The sequence below is a fragment of the Hirundo rustica genome, chromosome 2 (assembly GCF_015227805.2).
Source record: "Hirundo rustica isolate bHirRus1 chromosome 2, bHirRus1.pri.v3, whole genome shotgun sequence".
NCBI classification, from domain to species: domain Eukaryota; kingdom Metazoa; phylum Chordata; class Aves; order Passeriformes; family Hirundinidae; genus Hirundo; species Hirundo rustica.
In genome coordinates, this window is record NC_053451.1 from 86,971,272 (window position 1) to 86,984,065 (window position 12,794).

Below are 12,794 nucleotides of genomic sequence, written 5' to 3' on the forward strand. Positions count from 1 at the left end.
TGTATATGTCTATATATACGTATATGTAGGTGCATGTGTGTGCGCGTACATACGTATATTGTACGAGTATATACACACGTACCCAACACTCGCTCCGCCGTTCCCTCGCACCGCCCCTCCAGCGGGTCGGCCCCCGTTCCCTGCGCGAGCGCACGCGCAGCCCCGAGCCCCACCCCGCCCCGCGCGCCCGGCCAGGCGGCGCCCCCGCCCCGCGGCCTCCGCGCTGCCCTCTTCCAAGATGGCGGCCTCCGCCTCGCGCGCACGGGCGCGCAAGCGCCGCTTCTGCTCCGCTCTTCCGCCGGGCGCCGCCGCGAGTGCACACGGCCGGAAGGCGCGGCCCGGCAGCTCTCTATGGTTGCCCGCGGTGGGTAGCGCGCCGCCGCCTCGCCTCGCCCCCGCCCGCGCTGCACGCCGGGACACGGCCGGTCCTCCCTCCTTCTCTCTCTCCCTCCTTCCCGCGCGCCCCCCCCCCCCGCGCACCCCGAGCCTGCGCCGCGCCGACATCCGCGTTGTCCCAAGATGGAGGTGCGGGACTCGCGCTGAGCACGGCCCGGCCGACACAGAACCAGGAGGAGGGGACGCGCCCGCCTGGCCTGGCTCGTCCGCCCGCCTATCCTTCTCCGCCCCGCCAGGCCGCGGCTCCGGCGGCACCGGCAGCAGCAGCAGCGGCGGCGCCTCCTCCTCGCCCGCGGCCCGGCCCCGAGTGCGGCGCGGCCCCCGCATGAGCCCTGGCGGCAGTGGCGGCGGGAGCGCCCGGGAGCAGCAGCCGAGGTGCCCAGGTCGGTGTGGGCGCTGCGCAGGGCCGGGAGCGGGGATGGCGCTGACGCTGGCCCTGAAGGGGAGGGAGGCGGCCCTGCCACCTCCGCGCCGGGGAGGGGAAGGCGGCAGCCCCGAGGGTCCTCTCCTTCCGCTCCGTGACACACATGGGTGCGGGGCTGCCCCGAGAAGGCCGGGCGGGCGGGTGACTCCGAGCTTCTCCCGTACACCCGGGGAGACCGGGCTCGCTGGGCGACCTTGGGTGAACCCAGCCTGCCCCTGCTTCAGTTTCCCGGTTTGGTGACTGCTCTTCGGAGCTGCTGCGGGCATGGGACGGCTCGGTGGCTCGGTGCCGTCGGCGCTGCCGGCTGCCGGAGTGGGAAGTATTGCGGGGGTCTCTTAACTAGTGGCCGAGGCCTGTTTGACAAAGTGGATCTTATGACTTGCTTGTGTTGCCTTCTGTCCAGTCTGAAGAGTTGGATCTGAACCTGTGAGCAGGCTGCCTTGCCGATGCATGTGATCTATCGCTTCTGAATGCAGGACTTTCTGGGCTTCAGTTTTTAAGCATACCTACAGTATTTCTGTTAAGGGGTGTTACAGTTCATTGTTGATTTGTAAATCAGATGTCTAAGATGATGTGCTGTGGTCAGTCAGAAGTTACTGCTACTTAAGAAACAAAACGTTTCACAGTTCTCCTTTAATGACAAGAACCCGTAATTTATAGACTCGTAGTTATTCCTTTTTTCTCCAGTTAATGGCAATACTTGTTTATGTTTCCTTCTGTGTAATGTGTTGATCTAATTCTGGAACTAAGCGATTGTCCTACACATCACTTTTAAGGGGTGGTCCCTCTGTCTGTATGGAAACTTACCTGCTTCAGTAGGAGTCTTGCAAACCTGAAGCCCTGTGAGAAATCAGCTTCTCAGATTGGTTTTACCATGCTTCTTGACTGTCTAACAGAAAGTTTCTCAGTGGAAAATTGTACCTGTGTTTAGCTTTTATTTCTTAACAAAGTAAGATCTGCATGATTGTAATGTTGATTTATCTTCTTTCTCTCCTTTTTTTTTTTTTTTTTTTTTTTTTTTTTTTTTTTTTTGGCTAGCTGGCTGGTTTTAAAGGGAGAGGTCTAAAAGATAAGATTAAGTTCCTAATTCATGCAAATAGCATCCAGTTAAGAGAGATTCCCTGTTAAGAAAAAAGCCTCACTCTGAGTTATAGTGTGTTGTTGGACACTTATGATGGGGGGAGAGGGAAATGATGGAGATAGTGAGAGGTGTACTATTTGATAAGAATGAAAACTGTTGGAAAATGTGCTTACAGTTCTCACAAACTGCTTGGTTTAGATGTTGGCTCTGAATAGCTGTGCCCTTTCATTGTGGAAACAGTTGAAGGTACCTTTTAGAAATTTGAAAATATGGCAAAACTCAGTTTAATTAAGTGTGTTGAATTGATAAGTATGAAATTTATATTGCTAAATTGATATGGATATGCAGAGAAAACGATCATGTTTGTCTTTCAAAACAGATATAGTTCGTACTGCAATATCATTCTGTCAACTCAGTACAGAAAAAATAGTGAAAGAAAACCCAGTCTACTGCTTATATTTACAGAGCTAATACTTTTAATTGAAATTATTTCTGTACAATATTACTGTACACTATTAATGCTTCATCTCTCTTTAACAAATACCTTCCATTCTACTTTTAAGTGTTTGCTATTTAATGTAGCATCTTTCCTGCTGGAACTAAGTTCATTTTGTTTATTAGAGGTGTTGGCAATTTCTCCTCATTGGAGTGTCCTGAGCATCTCCCAAGAATATAGAAATAAAAGCAGCAAGCTAGATACCAAAATGAATGTTTGATTTGTTAGGCTTTATTTCAGGGTATGGTTCTGTGGCTTTGTAAAAAAAGTCAGGTTTGAACAGTAAGCAGTGTTTTAAAGCCTAGATTTCTCAGTCCAAGTCCTCTTCAGAGCTCTGAAGTTGTGTGGGTTTGATACTTTTTTTTTTAATTGCTGCTGCTGTTTAAAAACATGGGAACGATGATTCTTTTGTGAATGGAATTGAAAACTGTCTGTATATGCTGAATACGTCTAGGGATGTTCTCAGCCTGTTGGAGTCTGTTAGAGCACCTGGAAATTATCCCTGATTGTTTTAATCAACTTGAGAAAATAAACCACGTTCTTCTTCATATCATTTAACTTCTCTTTCTATAGTATAAAATGTCTTGTGTACCACCAGGACACAGCACATACAGTATAAATCATGCTTATTTCATAATGATTATGTCCTTTGTTGACATATTCTTCACTAGTTTTTGGAATTCCCAGGTTCTGCTTAACAAGATAAATAATGGGGGTGGAAATACCTTTGAGTTGAGTTTTAAGTTATAATCATGTTTAATTGTGAACGTGTTTTAACATATAACATATTCTATAAACAATAAATAACATAGTACATGATATTAGACTTACTGTGGAATTAATTCACTTTTCATATTTTTGTAAACATGCATCATCCTAATTTTTACTGCGCAGGAAAGATTTTTTAGCTCCCTCTTAGTTTTAGTTTACTTAGTGAACGTCCAGAGAGGATTCATCTCTTTTTGAATGCAGGAAATGTCTTTCTCCCTCCCCACACCAGTGTACTCATACACCTGAAGATAAAAGTCACTAATTCTTGAAAACAGAACATGCAATTGAGGGAAAAGGGAACAGAATTCATACAGTATGTAGGCATAGATCTCCTTTCCAGCATCAATCTTGCTTTCTGGTAGCGTGAGCCAAGTCTTTACTCTAATTAATGAATTGATATTGATTTTTAAACAAAGGAGGCGTGTTTTCAATTTTTCTGAAGTATCCAGTGTATTTAAGGTAGCTGTGAATTTTTTAGAGAAGCAGCGTTAAGAGGTTTTCTGTCACTAATCAAATTCTGATTTGTACCTGGAAGAAGGCGAGTAATACATTTGCTATCAGGGTCTGTTACGCAAAAGTCTAGAGTATGTTGTTTACTTTCTAAAAAAACATTACCCCCTCACAGAAGTTCTGTAAGCTGTGCTAAATAGGTGGTTCCCAGAGACAACAGCAGTGAGCAAATCTCATGTTTGAAGTGAATTTTATCACTTTAAATACTTTGACCTTAACATTTACTACTTTAACTTCTTATATTAACAGGCAGTGCCTGATGGCCTCATAAGGCTGTGTTGCCCATGAGTAAAAGTTTGAAAAAAAAGCTGGTTCATAGTAATAGTAATGTGTGTAACATATCTGGTTGGTTAGCAGAAAGTCAGTAAACACAGTCTAAAGGTAACATTTTGCAGTGAAGCACCACTTCATTAACTACACCAGCTGGTGACACATTTCTTCAGGAAAATAACTTCATAGGAAGAATATGAAAATCAAATAATGCTGAGATCCAGGATTCAGGTTTGGCAGTGACATCTGACTAAATAGCACTTTAAAATGCTATTTTTGAATAGCTTCACCTTTCTGTGGTTAGGAGGGATAGAGCTTATTGACAAAATAACTTGCTGGGTGCAAAATCACATTATAAATTAAGTATTATCATAGTTGCGTCTAACAAATACTCATGAATGAATCTCTTAAAGGAAGCATTAACTACTTCTTACTTACTTTAAGAGGTTGAGCCTGCTTCCCTGTAGTATGCAAACTGCTAAATGAAGGAAGGGGGTGGAAGTCTGTCTTTACCAATACTCTTTCCATTACCGTCCTGCAAGGTTCTTTACCCATGTTTTACAGAGTGGTGAAGAATTAGGAGAAGCTGCAGTTGTTCAGCTGAGTGGAACTAAATGGGAGGCTTCCTTCTGGACCCTCACTTCACTGTCTTAGGTAAGAGGGGTAATGGGCTTCTTTTGAAGCTACTTGCATTTCCTTAGAACAGAGGTATATATGTTTTTTAAGAGAAACTTCTAGTTAGCAAAGCAGAACTTAGAATTTATTTTTCTTTTTAATCTGGTGGCTTGAAAAGGGCATTCACAGTATGTAGCTGTCCCAGTACTTTTCATTGAAAAGCACTACTGTTTGCATCCATTCAAATAACTTTAAAAACATGCTCTGTTTACTAACATAATTTACTTTGGAGTATCATGTTTATCTTATGTAGTATGACAGAAGTGGGACTGTCACTCAGAGGTGTATTACAGTGGTGGTGGGTATAGGACAATTTGAACTGATGTACCACTTGACTGCTTGATATGGAGTGCATTACTTTATTTTTTTTTTTCCATAGACTTTGAATAGTTTGAGTTGGAAGGGACCTTTAAATGTCATCTAGTCCAAATTCTTCTGCAATAAGCAGGGACATTTTCAAATAGATAGGTTGCTCAGAGCCCCGTCCAGCTTGACTGTGTATATTTCCAGGGATGGGGCATCTCCTACCCCTGGGCAATCTGTTCCAGTGTTTTACCACCCTCATTGTAAAAAATTACTTTCTTACATCTAGTCTTAATCTACATTTTTTTTTTAGTTAAAAGCCATTATGTCTTGTCATAGCAGGCCCTTGTAGAAAGTTTGTCCTTCTCTGTCTTGTAAGCTCCTCTTCAATATTAAACAAAAACAAACAGGCTGTTCTCCAGGCTGAACAATGCAAACTCTTTCAGCCTTTCTTTATAAGAGAGCTGCTCCAGCCCGCTGATCATTTTGGTGGCCCTCCTCTGGACTTGCTCCAATGGGTCTGTGTCTGTCATGTGCTGAGGACTCCAGATCTGGATGCAGCACTCCAGGTGGGGTCTCAGAGGAGTAGAAGGGCAGACTGGTTGGTCTCCCTTGGCCTGCTGGCCATGCTGCTCTTGATGCAGCCAAGGATATGTTCTGGACTGCAAACACACATTGCTGGGACAAGGCTGGCCTTCCAACAACCAGGATCTTCAAGTTCTTCTGTAATTACTTCTGCTGCCAATTCCCTCATGCCCCAGCCCAGTACTGATACCAGGGGTTGTCCCAACCCCAGTTCAGGACCTTGCACTTGGCCTCATTGGATGAGATTCCGATGAGCTCACTTCTCAGTCTTGTCCAGGTCCCCCTTGATGGCATTCCATTCCTCAGGCATATCAGCCACACCACACAGCTTGGTATTGTTTGCAGATTTCCTGAGGGTACATTTATTCCCACTGTCTGTCATTGATGAAGCTACTAAACAGTAGGGCCTCAGTATGGACTCCTGCGGGACACCTCTTGTCATTGATGTCCATCTGAACATTACGCCATTGCCCACTACTCTCTGTATGCAACCATCCAACCAATTCCTCATCTACCAGAGAGTCCATCCATTATATCTGCAATTTAGGGTGAAGGGTGTTGTGGAGGACCAAAGGCCTTACAGAAGTCCAAACAGATGACATCAGTAGCTGTTCCCTTGTCCAGTGATACAGTCACTGTCACAGGAGATCACTAGGTTGGTCCAGCAGGACTTGCCCTTGGTGAAGCCATGCTGGCTGTCTCAAATCTTCCTGTCCTCTATGTGCCTTCGCATTCCTTCCTCATGTGACAGAATGTCAAAGCTGTGACCTAAACAACTAAAGACAAAATTTAAGTATCAAAAACTAAAGAGTGGTTTGAAACCCAAAGGAAATTTCATCTTGGTGGCCTGTTCATCAGTAGAATCACAAACAGAAAATTACAGAAGGTCTATTTGGGTTTGGTGGTTGTTGCGTAATGGTCTGGCAATGATTAGTCCGCACAGTTTGCATTTCATTCTGGTGTTGTGGGAGGACTGTGACAGGACTTCTGACCAAGCTAGAGTTCTAGGTGTGAAGCTAGTTCATCTCTCCATAGAGAAGACCATGCTCTTCGCTTCCTTTGGCAGACTGCTTCTAGGACTTTATAATACTTCCTTGATAATCATTACACCAAAGAAATAGATGAAATGAGGAGATCAGGATGGCAGATGCCCCCTCCTTACCCTTAGGTGCTGTGTGAAGGGGAGGCACAAGAGTGATCTATCTTGTGTTGCCAAGCTTGCAAGGCACTGAGAGATGCCAGGCTTGTCCAGGCAGCCAGACTCTGGCACTGCTTGTGTACTCCTGCTCTGGTATGCTCCCTGGGACCCAGGCTGGAGCAGCTGCAGTTCAGCAGGCTTGGGTTGATAGCGGGTGGTGGAGTGGCTCTTAAAGGAACTGAACTTCCCAAATGGGACATAGGTCAAAATACTTCAAGAAAGGCTACCGTAGTTGTGGACAAGTTTTGCTTTTGCATTATGGTTCATTGTATGTTTGAACTAACTAATGCTTTAAATATTTTACAAAATATTTATTTTACAATGTGGTATTTGGCATTTTCTTAAATCAAAAACTTACGAAAAGCTAGATAATACTGAAGAGGTCTTATAACCTCAGAATTTCTGGTTCCAATACAATTTTTCATTTTTCTTATTTTATAGTTATATTCAGATAATGATTGCTTGTTTTTTTCATAGTGAAGTCTCATGTCCAAAGTCTTGCTGATGAATATTGCGTTTTACTATGAGTGTACACCCAGGTTTATTTTTAGAAGGTCCAAGGTATACTAGTGTACACTGGCTGAGCAGCAACACATTGAGTTTCAGCTGGTGTAGCAAGACTTGCTTATTGTAGCCAATAGAAATGCATACTTAAAGAGTCCACACAGCCTGCAAATCCCATCAGATTTCAAGGACAAGGGAGCTCCTGAGAGAGTGGATCACTTCTGTGAAATCCTGGTATTTCTTGCTTGTAAAGATTGAGTCCTTTCCATAGTAAGGTTGTTAAAAATACTCCATTTGCATAATTCCTATAACCTGAATATCTGATTGAAAGAAGGATGTTTGTGAATACTTGTTTTTTACTTGGCTAATGTGATTTTTGTTCACTGTTAAGCAAGTTAGTTGTGGAAGAAAATTATTCTTAATTGAACTTCAGTATTTGAAGTTGTGTCAGAAAATTTATAATATTTGGTATTATTTCTTTAGGGTCATATTCTCAGAGTTTTTTCTTCTTTTTCTGTTGTATTACAGTTATTGGATAAAACCAGACAAACACAATAACCCAAAACCACAAGTGGAAAACATAATCTAAGCACCTGACAGAGGTGATTTCATGATATCTCTTATTAAGCCAAACATCAGAGTTGCAAAATATTTTTTTGTAATTTATAATTAATTTCTTATATATTTTGTAATTCTGTATGCTACAGTGTGGTCAATTCAGTGCTTTACTCTGTGTTAGTATAATTGTGTGCCTTGAAGTCTCCTTTTCTTGTTGAAAATGTGCAACATGGTTGTAAATAAGGAGCTTTTTTGGCTCTGGTCATGTGATCAATCAAGATTTTTTTTTTTTTTTTTAATGTGGAGTGGAAGCAATAAGGTTGGCCAAGCTTTTAGTCACATTGTCATTTGCATTGTTTTAGCCAGATGTGGCTTAGTGCTAATTAAGTATACTGAAGGTGAATGTTGAAGTACATGTGACTTCATGAAATCATTTTCATTCCTTTTAGATGAGCATTACAGAGCCTTATTTCCTTTTGTGTTGTCATGTAGCATTTGAGCAAATGTAGACTTTAGACTTAGTAGACTGCTGAACTCTGTTCTGCCTTAGAGGTAGCTGATGGGGAGAGACTGAAGGAGAAGAACTTGAAGTCCAGGAACTTCAGATTCCTGTTGTTGGATTTGCAACTGTTCTGTTGCTGTGTGTTATTATGCAAGTAACCTGTATACATCTCCATTGTGGTCTTGTTTCCTCTATCAGTTGTATGGTCCTGTGCTACTCCGTAGCTTCAGTTCTGTTGGCAACCTTTTTTGTGTTTTTGTTTGTTTTCTTTTTTTTTTGTCTCTATTGTCGGGCAATAATCATAAGATCCCTGGTAGATGTATTTGCAGTACTTTTTCATGCTGTATTTGGTGCTGTCCTTCTACTCTGTGCACACTGAAAAGTTGTGCTTTTGTATCTTAGAGGAGAATGAGAGAATTTTATTCAGATGACACTGCTCCATGTCGGTACAGGAACAAATGTATCCATTGAATCTGAAAGTCCTGCAACACAAGATGTGAAAATACTGGTTGCATTTGTCAGAGTACTTTTTACTGAGTTTGTCTGATGGCACTGCTGTGAATGAAGAATTATTCTTTAGTAGAATATAAGGTATTTTGGATTTTTGCTGTGGATGTGGAGTGGAAGTGCTACTTGCAAACAGGAAAATCATTCTCATGTTGTTCAGATAAATTTTTCTTCTTTTTTTTCTGAATGGTAGCAAAGTTTTATTGTATATAGTTGCATATCATTAACACAGTAATCTGAACTGTACAGAAAGCTACATAATTAGTAGAATTGTTTGTTGAAATAGCAGTCTTTTTTCACAAAACTTGTATAACTAATACATAACTAATTTTTTTTTTAATACAAAAAAGTGTGCTCACATTGTTAGTGCTTAGAGCTTTACTGGTAAAACTGGTCCAGGATCACTCGTTTCAGTTCCCTGATACAGAATTTGGCCCCTGACACAAAATGATTTCTTGCTGGTTTGACATCTTTTAAAATAAAACTGAATGTACTATTAAGGTAACCAGATCGGGGTTTCCTATGTGGGAACTCTGATCTGTATTGGAGATCAGCCTAAATCAGCTGTGTTGGATTTGTTTGTTCTTAATAGAGTTTTAAGCCAAGAAATTATGTATTAAATCTTCACAGTATTGAAAATGTGATATTCTGTGCCAAATTACTAACTTTTTTGGAAAGTAATTAGTAGATTTCGTAGAATCAGGGAATGGTTTGGGTTGGTAGGGGAACCTTAAAGAAAAATATAGTTACAAACCTCCTCCATGGGCAGGGACACTTTTCACTAGACCAAGTTACTGAGAGCCTCATCCAGCTTGGTTTTTAACACCTCCAGTGATGGGGAATCTACAGCCCATGTCTTTTCTCTTGAAGCTGGTTGTGCTTTTAGGTGTTTGTTGAAAATATTTCAAGTATGTTTTAGTCCCTTGTTAATTATGACTTTTCTGAAAATGAATTTATAGAAAAGCATCCTGAACTCCAGCAATTTTATGCATCCAGAACAAAGATTTGGTTCTGTCTGTGACTTCTTTTGAGTGTTTATTTTTTTTCTTATTATAAATGCCAGTTCTTAAAAAAAAGGGGGGGAAAAAAGAAATAAAAAAAAGGACAAATTAAGGGGTGGGAAGGAGAAAGGAAATTGGTATTTTTAATGAACTGGATGAATGGAATTGTAAAACTGTTGCATCATTACAGAGGAAAGAACAGGGAACATTATGTGCATAAATTTCATGCTTTTGTAGTTTATCTAATGTAACAATCATTTTCTGTTGTGTTTTTTTATGAGAAGTGTGATTTAGTTTTATATGGTTTAGTTTTAGGTAGTTCTGTGAGGAGTGCAGAGTTGGGTATGATGATCCTTGTTAGGTCCCTTCTCACTTGACATATTCTTTGGTTCTGTGTTGCCTTTAGTTGCAGATTTGTGACTAATTAAATAGGCACTTCTGAATGTATTGTCTTGAAGTTGTTTTGAGTTTTGTGTTGGTATGGAGCATAGTGCAAGAACTGAATTGTAATGTTTTGCATTATAGGTACAAGAACTGTAGAAGTCCATTTTAGGATTTGAAAGAGCAAGATTCTGCAGCTCTGGAGAGATATGGTATGTTTATGTTTCCACTTACATTGTTTGTATGCTAATAATTGTAATAGCAAATAATTATACTTTTCTTTGCTAAGATATAAAAAAAGGTTGAAAATTAATTCAGGAAGAAGCACACATTAATTTTTCCCTTTTTTTAACTATGATATCTATTACTTAGTCATAATTCTCTAGAAAACGGACTTACTTCATTTTTCTGGGGTAAGATAAATACTGATGATATAACAATGATGAATTCCCTTTTGATTTAGCAACCTCATCATCATGCTGCTACCATCCATTTGTTTCTCCATGGAGTGGATAAGAACTGGTGTGTTTCTGAAAGCTGTATGGGTTTTTTAAATTCACTACTGAACATATTTACAGTGAGGATATGACTTGAAAAATAGGTTCAGAACTTGCAGAAAATTTATGCAATCAATGTAAGTCAAGTTTACAAACAGGAATGCTGGGAAATACAGAAATATAATCCTTATTAGAAGTGTTAACATAAACACATGGCATATGGTATCTCTTTTTTGTCTAGGCTTTTAAATGTCCAGCCAACTTAAAAATATGTACGTGTACTGTGGCAGGGTTGGAACTCGAACTTGTAGTTACTTTAATTGCCATTTCCTAACTTAATTCTGGTGTAGTTCTCTGGTAATACCTGGTATTGCTGCACCACTTTATAGTGTCCCTTTAAGTTCTGTAGTTCTGTAACTTGGTACATAAAATTTTTTTAAAACTTTTAGCATCACTACATTCAGAAAAACAACAACTAAGTTAATTTTTTGCCATATAAATAGGTCTGTTAATGCATATACAAGATTGTATGTAGTTACTTCAATAACAGTTTCTAAGCCATGTGTGTACTTCCTGTTTTAACCACTTAAATTGTGGGGAAGAGCTAAGTAACAGCTAATCCGAGTTTCCTGTGCCATGGGTTTATGTCTGGATTTTTCTTTTCAAGATAATTAAATTAGAAATATTTTTAAAGTTTAGAAATCTCAAATTTGCAGAAGAGTTGTTTGATGTCTTTTTTAGTTCTCGTTCGTAGGAAGCTATAGACAGGCTCTACCAAAACTGTTTATTCTAAGCTGAAACTTTACCTGTAGTGTGTACTAATTAAAAATTGTAAGTCTCTCAAAAAGCTATAATGTTACATTATCACAATCCAGATGTTCCTGAGAGAATTGTATAGATTGGTCCTTTACTGTAGTAGGCATCTGGCAGGTAGTGTATATTCATTTTTGCACCCACAGCACCACTGGGACCACCCACCTGCTTCTTGCTCTCCAGTGTGAATACCAGTTCTGTGTATGATGGCTCTTCTTCAAACCTAAGCCATTATTTCTTTATTGCCATTATTCCTGCTGGCTGCTTTTCTTCTGGATGTTTAACTGCTTGCCACTGTATGTATGCATAGAGTCTTTGTAATGGTATGTGCTTCATAAATTGATGAAGAAATCCCCTCTAATCCCCCCAAAATTGTGAGTAATAAATACTAATGGAACATCAGAAAAGCTGAATGTCGTGCTAGAGAATAGCATGGTTGCTTGGTTTTAATATCAGTTATATTTAAACAAACATGCTGAAGAGCTTGGTGAACAGGAAGATGCTTTAAATGGAAGGCAGCATGAGAGATGGGTGGCAAAAGAAATCAAAAGAGAGCATAAGCAAAAGGACAGGCGGAATAAAAGTTTAAGTAGTAAAGCTGAAGCGAAGCTGTAAAACTTACCTGACTGCCAAATAACTTAACATGATGAGTAGCCAATAGAAGGAGAGTTACTTAAAGACATTTAAATAGGTAATTTAGTTTCTCCTGCTGGTGTAGAAGGGGCTTTTTGTTCATGACTGTGTATCATTTTGGAGGGAGCCTGAGGTAACAGGTATAACTGAAATAGAAACATGGTTCTGCTGCAAAAATCAGAGGGGGGTGTATGTAATGGAAGGAAAAAAAGTCAGCTGTGGTCTAAGTGTAAAACACAGAAGCTAAAGATAAATTTGGATCTTTCCTGCTTTTACAGAGGTTAACAGAATATGTATATCATCTCACTGAAATATTAAACCAAAACCAGATGTTGAAGGCAAAATTTAGAGTCCAAAGTTGTACGGGCCGTTGTAGAAAATGGGAATAACATGCAGGCCTCTAGCTTTGGCATGAGGGGAGAGAATGGGAGCAAACATTAGATATTTTTCTGTTACTCTGTGATTTATGGATATCACAGTTTAACCCCAGCTGGCAACTAAACACCAAACAGCCACTCTCTCACCTACCCACACAGTGGGATGTGAGAGAGAATCGGAGGACTAAAAGTGAGAAAACTCATGGGTTGAGATAAAGATAATTTAATAGGTAGAGCAAAAGCTACACACGCAAGCAAAGCAGAACAAAGAATTTATTCACCACTTCCCATGAACAGGCTCATACTCTGTCA

The 12,794-nt window shown here is 40.5% G+C and overlaps 1 protein-coding gene across 5 annotated transcripts in view; it reads left to right on the plus strand.

The window, feature by feature from the left end:
- Nucleotides 1-674: 674 nt before the first annotated feature.
- The window catches only part of UBE3A (ubiquitin protein ligase E3A), a 52,775-nt gene continuing 40,655 nt past the window's right edge, over nt 675-12,794 (plus strand). For 3 of the 5 annotated variants that reach the window (XM_040054697.1, XM_040054702.1, XM_040054699.1), the window contains exons 1-3: nt 675-779; nt 4,513-4,602; nt 10,307-10,374. The gene's annotated coding sequence lies outside the window, so the exon portion shown is untranslated. The remainder of the gene's footprint in view (nt 780-4,512; nt 4,603-10,306; nt 10,375-12,794) is intronic. The other 2 variants (XM_040054698.2, XM_040054700.2) reach the window with 1 other exon arrangement.